Here is a 9910-nt window from a genome sequence, read left to right as displayed (position 1 = left end):
AAGTTTGGAAACTGTATCATTGCCAGGGGGCTGCATCTTTTAAGTTTTTATCAATGGTTTCATTGTTTCCTAACATAATATTTTTAAATAAATAGCTGTGCAAATGGTCTGCACATATAGCTTTTCCACCTTAACGACACTCAAAGCGCTTTACAATGGCCTCTCATTCACCCATTCACACACACACTCACACACCAATGGCGGTAGCTGCCATGCAAGGTGCTAACCTGCTCATTGGGAGCAATTTGGGGTTAGGTGTTTTGCTCAAGGACACTTTGACATGTGGACAGTCGGAGTTGGGATTCGAACCGCTGACCCTTCGATCATTGAACGACCCGCTCTACCAACTGAGCTACAGACGCCCCAAGATGTACTTCATCTGTAAGTACTGGAAAAAAAATTAATTGTCCAAACCAAATGTTAATTTAGGATCATTGAAGTTGATTATATCTCCATTAATAGTAGTTAACCCAACTCAACCATACTTTTGTCTTGCCATTGGACATTCCAAAGAGGTGTCCCTCCGGCCATAAACAATGAGTTTTTCCATTAAGGACATGAGGACGAGGATAGACCACTGATTTTAAGACGTTTGTTTATCGCTTTGGTTATTTCACAAGAAAACTGAATGAAGGGTTTTTTCACCTGCTTGCCATATTTGGGTTGATACCAGAGAGAGGCTAGGGAAACATCCTTGCAAAGTTCTGCTCCAGCCACCTCCAGCTACCTACATCTGCTTTTTCTTTTTCTGGAATGCCCAAGCTATTAGGTAAGTACCATTATACTATACTATATACTGTATAGTATGCTAAATAATAGTGATACATGTCTGGTATTCCTAGCCGACCTTCGTTCCTGGAAATAAATAGTTTTTAAAGACTGAGTCTTGTTTTTTTCTCTTTCCAGAGGAACTGTGTGAACATCCTGTTTATTCTTTAAACCATGTCTGGGGATTTCTTGGGGTATTGCTGAAAAAAAGAAGTCTAACCTTGGTAGTGTGTATCTCTGCCCTCCCCCACAATGATAACGGTAAGCCTTCTAAACTACCATCAGTCTGAGCAAACACAAAAGAAGATGGATCCCAAAAGGATGCTGGTACCCCTCATGGAGGTAGGCCTACACCTCTCCAGTGCTGATGGCACTAAAGGCATCCATTTTAGTGACCGAAGAGGAAATGAGTCACATAGATGAACCACCGTCCAATCACAGAGCCAACTCATTCTTACCACCGGCCAATCACAGAGCTACCTCATTCTTACCACCAGCCAATCACAGAGTCAGCTCATTCTCACCCCCGGCCAATCACAGAGCCACCTCATTCTCACCCATTAGACAGCAGAAGTCCTCTGTTCTTGTCCTGAGCATGAGGGGTCTCTTCATCATCAGTCTCCCTGTAGGAGCAACGTCAGTCAACATCAGGGGTCACCCTCTCACACTCACCCTCTCACACAAACTGTGAAAGTGCTGTATAGGACACATTCAGTCTGAGGGTGACACGTTTATTGTGTGGTGACGTTCCTGTGGGAACTTTCCTTCACACCAGTGATGTGAATTGGAGCCTCATCTCTAGTCTTTTTGGGGACCCTATGTCCAGTGAAACAAGACTATAATCTCAACATGATTCACTCATAACTATGAAAGGTTTACCTATTAGTCTGGAGACGTCCATTCAGCAGAGAGATCTGCTCCTGTCTGTCCACTGGTCCTCTCTCCTCTCCTGCCCCGCCCACCTCTCTCTGACCACTAAATATCACATTGACACATTAGTATTTGTGGATCATAATTCCATGATGTCAGTAGCCATGTTTCCATCCACTTGTCAATCGAATTATGTGAAGATCGCAAAAAATATGAATGTGAATAAAGCCGGTGAATGTGCGTTTCCATCTACAGCTTTAAATCAGATAAAGCATTTATCACAAAAGCCTTTTATCGAACAAGAGAAAATCCGACGAGATCGACAGTACAAACCTTTTGTCGATTTTCATGACTTTTAATCGAATTTTACTGTTTCCATAAGACATTTTTAATTCGATACAACTTAATTCGCATAAAACGTGTGGATGGAAACATAGCTACTGATGCTCTTACTGTCCACAGACAAAAGTGACTCACCTGTCAATAGGGGTTGGATCAGGTGTCATCATCTCAATCCCAGTCTGGGCTGAAACCTCGTCACACGGGTTCACATTCCTGGATGGAAAACAGACCGTATTACAAAGTGTCACCGTCAGGGTTAATCAGGGTGTGTTAATGTCAGTAATGATCTCACTGGGTGTGTTAAGTAACTGAGCGGTACAAGGTGGAGAACTCCTTCCACCTTGCTTCCTAGTAGACATGTTGTTGGGGACAATTGGAAATTGAAATTGAATAATGAGCATAAATAATCCTTAACTTTTAACCAAAAAACGTTCACTTCTGGACAGCGCCACAGCTGATGTATCAGGGTGCTTCTCATCCCACATCCATGCCAGCACATATCTGAGACACTGTGATCCATTCCTTTTCATTTAGATGGTGTGATATATGTTCTAAATAAGATATTCATTTGGATTACTTTATATCTTACACATTTGGAAAGGTCATTTGAGCGATTCAATATCCCGTTCCATTGGTCAAGTGTGAGAGGTGAACCAAGGTCCTTCTCCCATTGAGTTTTTATAGATGGACTGCATTCAACAAAAGTGTAATGTAGACTTATAAAGTTTGGAAACTGTATCATTGCCAGGGGGCTGCATCTTTTAAGTTTTTATTAATGGTTTCATTGTTTCCTAACATAATATTTTTAAATAAATAGCTGTGCAAATGGTCTGCACTTATAGCTTTTCCACCTTAACGACACTCAAAGCGCTTTACAATGGCCTCTCATTCACCCATTCACACACACACTCACACACCAATGGCGGTAGCTGCCATGCAAGGTGCTAACCTGCTCATCAGGAGCAATTTGGGGTTAGGTGTCTTGCTCAAGGACACTTTGACATGTGGACAGTCGGAGTTGGGATTCGAACCACTGACCCTTCGATCATTGAACGACCCGCTCTACCAACTGAGCTACAGACGCCCCAAGATGTACTTCATCTGTAAGTACTGGAAAAAAAAATAATTGTCCAAACCAAATGTTAATTTAGGATCATTGAAGTTGATTATATCTCCATTAATAGTAGTTAACCCAACTCAACCATACTTTTGTCTTGCCATTGGACATTCCAAAGAGGTGTCCCTCCGGCCATAAACAATGAGTTTTTCCATAAAGGACATGAGGACGAGGATAGACCACTGATTTTAAGACGTTTGTTTATCGCTTTGGTTATTTCACAAGAAAACTGAATGAAGGGTTTTTTCACCTGCTTGGCATATTTGGGTTGATACCAGAGAGAGGCTAGGGAAACATCCTTGCAAAGTTCTGCTCCAGCCACCTCCAGCTACCTACATCTGCTTTTTCTTTTTCTGGAATGCCCAAGCTATTAGGTAAGTACCATTATACTATACTATATACTGTATAGTATGCTAAATAATAGTGATAAATGTCTGGTATTCCTAGCCCACCTTCGTTCCTGGAAATAGATAGTTTTTTAAGACTGATTCTTGTTTTTTTCTCTTTCCAGAGGAACTGTGTGAACATCCTGTTTATTCTTTAAACCATGTCTGGGGGATTTCTTGGGGTATTGCTGAAAAAAAAAAGTCTAACCTTGGTAGTGTGTATCTCTGCCCTCCCCCACAATGATAACGGTAAGCCTTCTAAACTACCATCAGTCTGAGCAAACACAAAAGAAGATGGATCCCAAAAGGATGCTGGTACCCCTCATGGAGGTAGTCCTACACCTCTCCAGTGCTGATGGCACTAAAGGCATCCATTTTAGTGACCGAAGAGGAAATGAGTCACATAGATGAACCACCGTCCAATCACAGAGCCAACTCATTCTTACCACCAGCCAATCACAGAGCCACCTCATTCTTACCACCAGCCAATCACAGAGCCACCTCATTCTCACCCCTGGCCAATCACAGAGCCACCTCATTCTAACCCCTGGCCAATCACAGAGCCACCTCATTCTTACCACCAGCCAATCAAAGAGCCAGCTCATTCTCACCCCCGGCCAATCACAGAGCCACCTCATTCTCACCCATTAGACAGCAGAAGTCCTCCGTTCTTGTCCTGAGCATGAGGGGTCTCTTCATCATCAGTCTCCCTGTAGGAGCAACGTCAGTCAACATCAGGGGTCACCCTCTCACACTCACCCTCTCACACAAACTGTGAAAGTGCTGTATAGGACACATTCAGTCTGAGGGTGACACGTTTATTGTGTGGTGACGTTCCTGTGGGAACTTTCCTTCACACCAGTGATGTGAATTGGAGCCTCATCTCTAGTCTTTTTGGGGACCCTATGTCCAGTGAAACAAGACTATAATCTCAACATGATTCACTCATAACTATGAAAGGTTTACCTATTAGTCTGGAGACCTCCATTCAGCAGAGAGATCTGCTCCTGTCTGTCCACTGGTCCTCTCTCCTCTCCTGCCCCGCCCACCTCTCTCTGACCACTAAATATCACATTGACACATTAGTATTTGTGGATCATAATTCCATGATGTCAGTAGCCATGTTTCCATCCACTTGTCAATCGAATTATGTGAAGATCGCAAAAAATATGAATGTGAATAAAGCCGGTGAACGTGCGTTTCCATCTACAGCTTTAAATCAGATAAAGCATTTATCACAAAAGACTTTTATCGAACAAGAGAAAATCCGACGAGATCGACCGTACAAACCTTTTGTCGATTTTCATGACTTTTAATCGAATTTTACTGTTTCCATAAGGCATTTTTAATTCGATATAACTTAATTCTTATAAAACGTGTGGATGGAAACATGGCTACTGATGCTCTTACTGTCCACAGACAAAAGTGACTCACCTGTCAATAGCGGTTGGATCAGGTGTCATCATCTCAATCACAGTCTGGGCTGAAACCTCGTCACATGGGTTCACATTCCTGGATGGAAAACAGACCGTATTAGAAACGTGATCTTGACTCGATCTTAACCTCAATTCTCTCTCTAAGAAATCCAATGATACACTCAAAAACACACACACACACACACACACACACACACATACACACACACACCAGTAAAACAAGACTATAATCTCAACATGATTCACTCATAACTATGAAAGGTTTACCTATTAGTCTGGAGACGTCCATTCAGCAGAGAGATCTGCTCCTGTCTGTCCACTGGTCCTCTCTCCTCTCCTGCCCCGCCCACCTCTCTCTGACCACTAAATATCACATTGACACATTAGTATTTGTGGATCATAATTCCATGATGTCAGTAGCCATGTTTCCATCCACTTGTCAATCGAATTGTGTGAAGATCGATAAAAATATGAATGTGAATAAAGCCGGTGAACGTGCGTTTCCATCTAGAGCTTTAAATCAGATAAAGCATTTATCACAAAAGACTTTTATCGAACAAGAGAAAATCTGACGAAAATGGACAGACACACACACACACACACGCACACACACACACACACAATAAAATAAAAAGATAAAATAAAACATAATAAAAATCACTTGTCTGGTGCATAACTAAATACAGTCAAAATGGTTATGATATGATAGATACAGTATGGAGACAGATATCTTATTACATCTGAGTGAACAATAAGGAAGTTCCCATTAAAAACCCCTGTTGCATCATACAGTGTGCATGGCACTGTGCCAGGATGTGGTCTGAGCTGGGGGAGGAGCTTACCGGACAACTCCATAGTTCCCCCGTTTCCTTTTCATCCGTTTGCATACTGCCCAGGTAGCTATTGATGCAATAATGACACCAACAACACCAACAACAACACCAACTGGAAAGCAATGACGTAACAGCATTTTAAAATAGTTCATCAACTTTGATGAGTCACGTTACAGTAAGTGGAAGTTGCGCTTCGAGTGAAATAGCAGTCGGAATGAGGCGTTCTGAGAAGTTTGTGACAGTCGTCCTGGTGGCTGTCAACGAAAGCGATGGAGAATGAGAAAGTGTAACCTCGACACTAACACGACCACTAGGACACGGTCTGATCTGGGCTGAGCTTCCCAGAGGCATCGTAGCGCTACGTTCATCGTAAGCTACGGCGTTCATCGTAGCGCTACGATGCCTCTGGGAAACTGAGCCCTGATCAGTCGTTAGGATTAGTGGAGATGTTGTAAGGTGTGAACCCTAAAGCAGGGAGGTGCTATTGTACAGTATATCTGTTATACAAGAGAATTTACCTGCTAGGAGAGTTGGATTAAAAGGCTCTGTTGTCACAGGTTCATTACTCTTCTCTTCATCTAAAAAGACGAACATGCTCACATGAAATAAACTATTGATGCAATAATGATGCAATAATGACTATTGATGCAATAATGACACCAACAGCAACAACAACACCAACTGGAAAGCAATGAGGTAATTAGCATTTTAAAATAGTTCATCAACTTTGATGAGTCCCATTAAGTGGAAGTTGCGCTTCGAGTGAAATAGCAGTCAGAATAACGCGTTCTGAGAAGTTTGTGACAGTCGTCCTGGTGGCTGTCAACGAAAGCGATGGAGAATGAGAAAGTGTAACCTCGACAGTAACACGACCACTAGGACACGGTCTGATCTGGGCTGAGTTTCCCAGAGGCATCGTAGCGCTACGTTCATCGTAAGCTACGGCGTTCATCGTAGCGCTACGATGCCTCTGGGAAACTCAGCCCTGATCAGTCGTTAGGATTAGTGGAGGTGTTGGAAGGTGTGAACCCTAAAGCAGGGAGGTGCTATTGTACAGTATATCTGTTATACAAGAGAACTTACCTGCTAGGGGAGTTGGATTAAAAGGCTCTGTTGTCACAGGTTCATTACTCTTCTCTTCATCTAAAAAGACGAACATGCTCACATGAAATAAACTACTACCTGGCAGTAACGTATAGGAGGCTCTTTAACACCACATAACACTATTCAGAGAGAAAAAGGCATACAGGAGTATTCCTTACGTATGAATGTGTAAGAATGAATCTCCACTTCCATCAGGTTTTTATCACCCTGCAGAGTCAAAGCACAGTCAGTATTAAGTCATATCACCCTGCAGAGTCAAAGCACAGTCAGTTTTAAGTCATATAACCCTGCAGAGTCAAAGCACAGTCAGTATTAAGTCATATAACCCTGCAGAATCAAAGCACAGTCAGTATTAAGTCATATAACCCTGCAGAGTCAAAGCACAGTCAGTATTAAGTCATATAACCCTGCAGAGTCAAAGCACAGTCAGTATTAAACCCTATAACCCTGCAGGGTCAGTAGTAGCACAGTCAGTAGTAAATCCAAGCACACGCCCAAATGGCAAAACATTTTAGCGCAAAGGAACGAGGTGTTTGAGACTTGCATTTGAGGATCGACTTCTCATCCAGACCATCACCATATTTTCAAACAATGTGATTAATTGTACAAAGTACATTCACAAGACTACACCTCACCCCTTGACATTGAGTTTAATGAGGGTTCCTATCAGCGAGTTCCTTTAAAAAGACCCCAGTTAGAAACCTCACCGTGCGGTTGTCTCGTATAAAGGTCAGTAACACGTTGTGACACCCGTTGAGAACGATCACACTGCTGTTCATGGTTTCCACCCAGGAGGAGCTTTGAAAAGGCTCTTTTCTGTCCCACAGAGCTATTGTGGTCTGGGAAAGCACATGGAATATGAACAAATTAGATTCAAGAAAGGGACAGGTTAAGTCTGCTTGTTTATGAGTTGTTCTTTCCTGTCTGTTTTAGTGGTAGTAGTAATAGTAGCGGTAGTAGTAGTAGTAGTAGTAGTAGTAGTAGTAGTAGTGGTAGTAGTAGTAGTAGTAGTAGTAGTAGTAGTAGTAGTAGTAGTAGTGGTAGTAGTAGTAGTAGTAGTAGTAGTAGTAGTAGTAGTAGTAGTAGTAGTAGTAGTGGTAGTAGTAGTAGTAGTAGTAGTAGTAGTAGTAGTGGTAGTAGTAGTAGTAGTAGTAGTAGTGGTAGTAGTAGTAGTAGTAGTAGTAGTAGTAGTAGTAGTAGTAGTAGTAGTGGTAGTAGTAGTAGTGGTAGTAGTAGTAGTAGTAGTAGTAGTAGTAGTATAGTAGTAGTAGTAGTAGTAGTAGTAGTAGTAGTAGTAGTAGTAGTTAGTAGAAGTAGTAGTAGTAGTAGTAGTAGTTAGTAGAAGTAGTAGTAGTAGTAGTGGTAGTAGTAGTAGTAGTAGTAGTAGTAGTAGTAGTAGTAGTAGTAGTTAGTAGAAGTAGTAGTAGTAGTAGTAGTAGTTAGTAGAAGTAGTAGTAGTAGTAGTGGTAGTAGAAGTAGTAGTAGTAGTAGTAGTAGTTAGTAGAAGTAGTAGTAGTAGTAGTAGTAGTAGTAGTATAGTAGTAGTAGTAGTAGTAGTAGTAGTAGTAGTAGTTAGTAGAAGTAGTAGTAGTAGTAGTGGTAGTAGAAGTAGTAGTAGTAGTAGTAGTAGTTAGTAGAAGTAGTAGTAGTAGTAGTAGTAGTAGTATAGTAGTAGTAGTAGTAGTAGTAGTAGTAGTAGTAGTAGTAGTAGTTAGTAGAAGTAGTAGTAGTAGTAGTAGTAGTTAGTAGAAGTAGTAGTAGTAGTAGTAGTAGTAGTAGTGGTAGTAGTAGTAGTAGTAGTAGTAGTAGTAGTAGTAGGTAGTAGAAGTAGTAGTAGTAGTAGTAGTAGTTAGTAGAAGTAGTAGTAGTAGTAGTAGTAGTAGTAGTAGTAGTATAGTAGTAGTAGTATAGTAGAAGTAGTAGTAGTAGTAGTAGTAGTAGTAGTAGTAGTAGTAGTATAGTAGTAGTAGTATAGTAGAAGTAGTAGTAGTAATTGTCGTAATACTGTATGTACAATGCATCCGGAAAATATTCATATTCCTTCACTTTTTCCACATTTTGGAAAAAGTTACAGTCCAAAATGGATTCAGTTTTTTTTTTATTCTCAAAATTCTACAGTTCATTGGACATGATTTGCCCTCAGTTCTGGGGAAGGGTAAAAAAAAAATCTGCAGTATTGAAGGTCCCGAAGAGCACAGTGGTCTCCATCATTCGTAAATGGAAGTTTGGAACCACCGGGACTCTTCCTAGATCTGGCCGTCTGGGCAAACTGACCAATCGGGGGTAGAAGGGCCTTGGTCAGGGAGGTGACCAAGAACCAGATGGTCACTCTGACAGAGCTCCGGAGATGTGAGAACCTTCCAGAAGGACAGCCATCTCTGCAGCACTCCACCAATCAGGCCTTTATGGCAGAGTGGCCAGACGGAAGCCACTCCTCAGTAAAAGGCTCATGACAGCCTGCTTGGAGTTTGTCAAAAATTTGTAACATAACAAAATGTGGACAAAGTGTAGGGATGTGAATACATTCCGGATGCACTGGAGCTATTTTATTGATTCCCAGGGGGGAATTGCAGTGTGACATCATCAAAGTACAACAAAATAACACAATCCTAGATACAGACTAAGGCTCATACTGACCCTGTTTTCCATGAGTGTTACTTCAATTTCAGACCAACCCTTGTTGGGGTACATGATTTCATGGTCTGTCTTCGAAGCTCTGCAGGGGATCGTTTTGTTTGCTGAGTATCCTGCCGAAACTAAGGAAGAAGACAGAATACAGAAACCCATAATGAACCAAAGACATTTGAAAACATAGTGAAGCCAATTGAAACATTAAGATCTGGGAGCTATTTGATGAGGAACGCTGCATCGGTAATCACAACTACACACACATACTGCGCTGTACCGTTTGTGTTCCCACAAACCCTGAAAACTGCAGTCGTCAAGCCACTCTTCAAAAAGAATCATCTAGACACCTCACAAATGAATAATTATAGGCCCATATCAAACCTCCCGTTTTTAAGTAAAATCATTGAAAAAGCAGTTTTTCGACAG

This window comes from Borostomias antarcticus, assembly GCF_949987555.1.
Source record: "Borostomias antarcticus genome assembly, chromosome: 5".
In the NCBI taxonomy this organism is placed as follows: Eukaryota; Metazoa; Chordata; class Actinopteri; order Stomiiformes; family Stomiidae; genus Borostomias; species Borostomias antarcticus.
Note: the sequence above shows the minus strand (reverse complement) of the source record.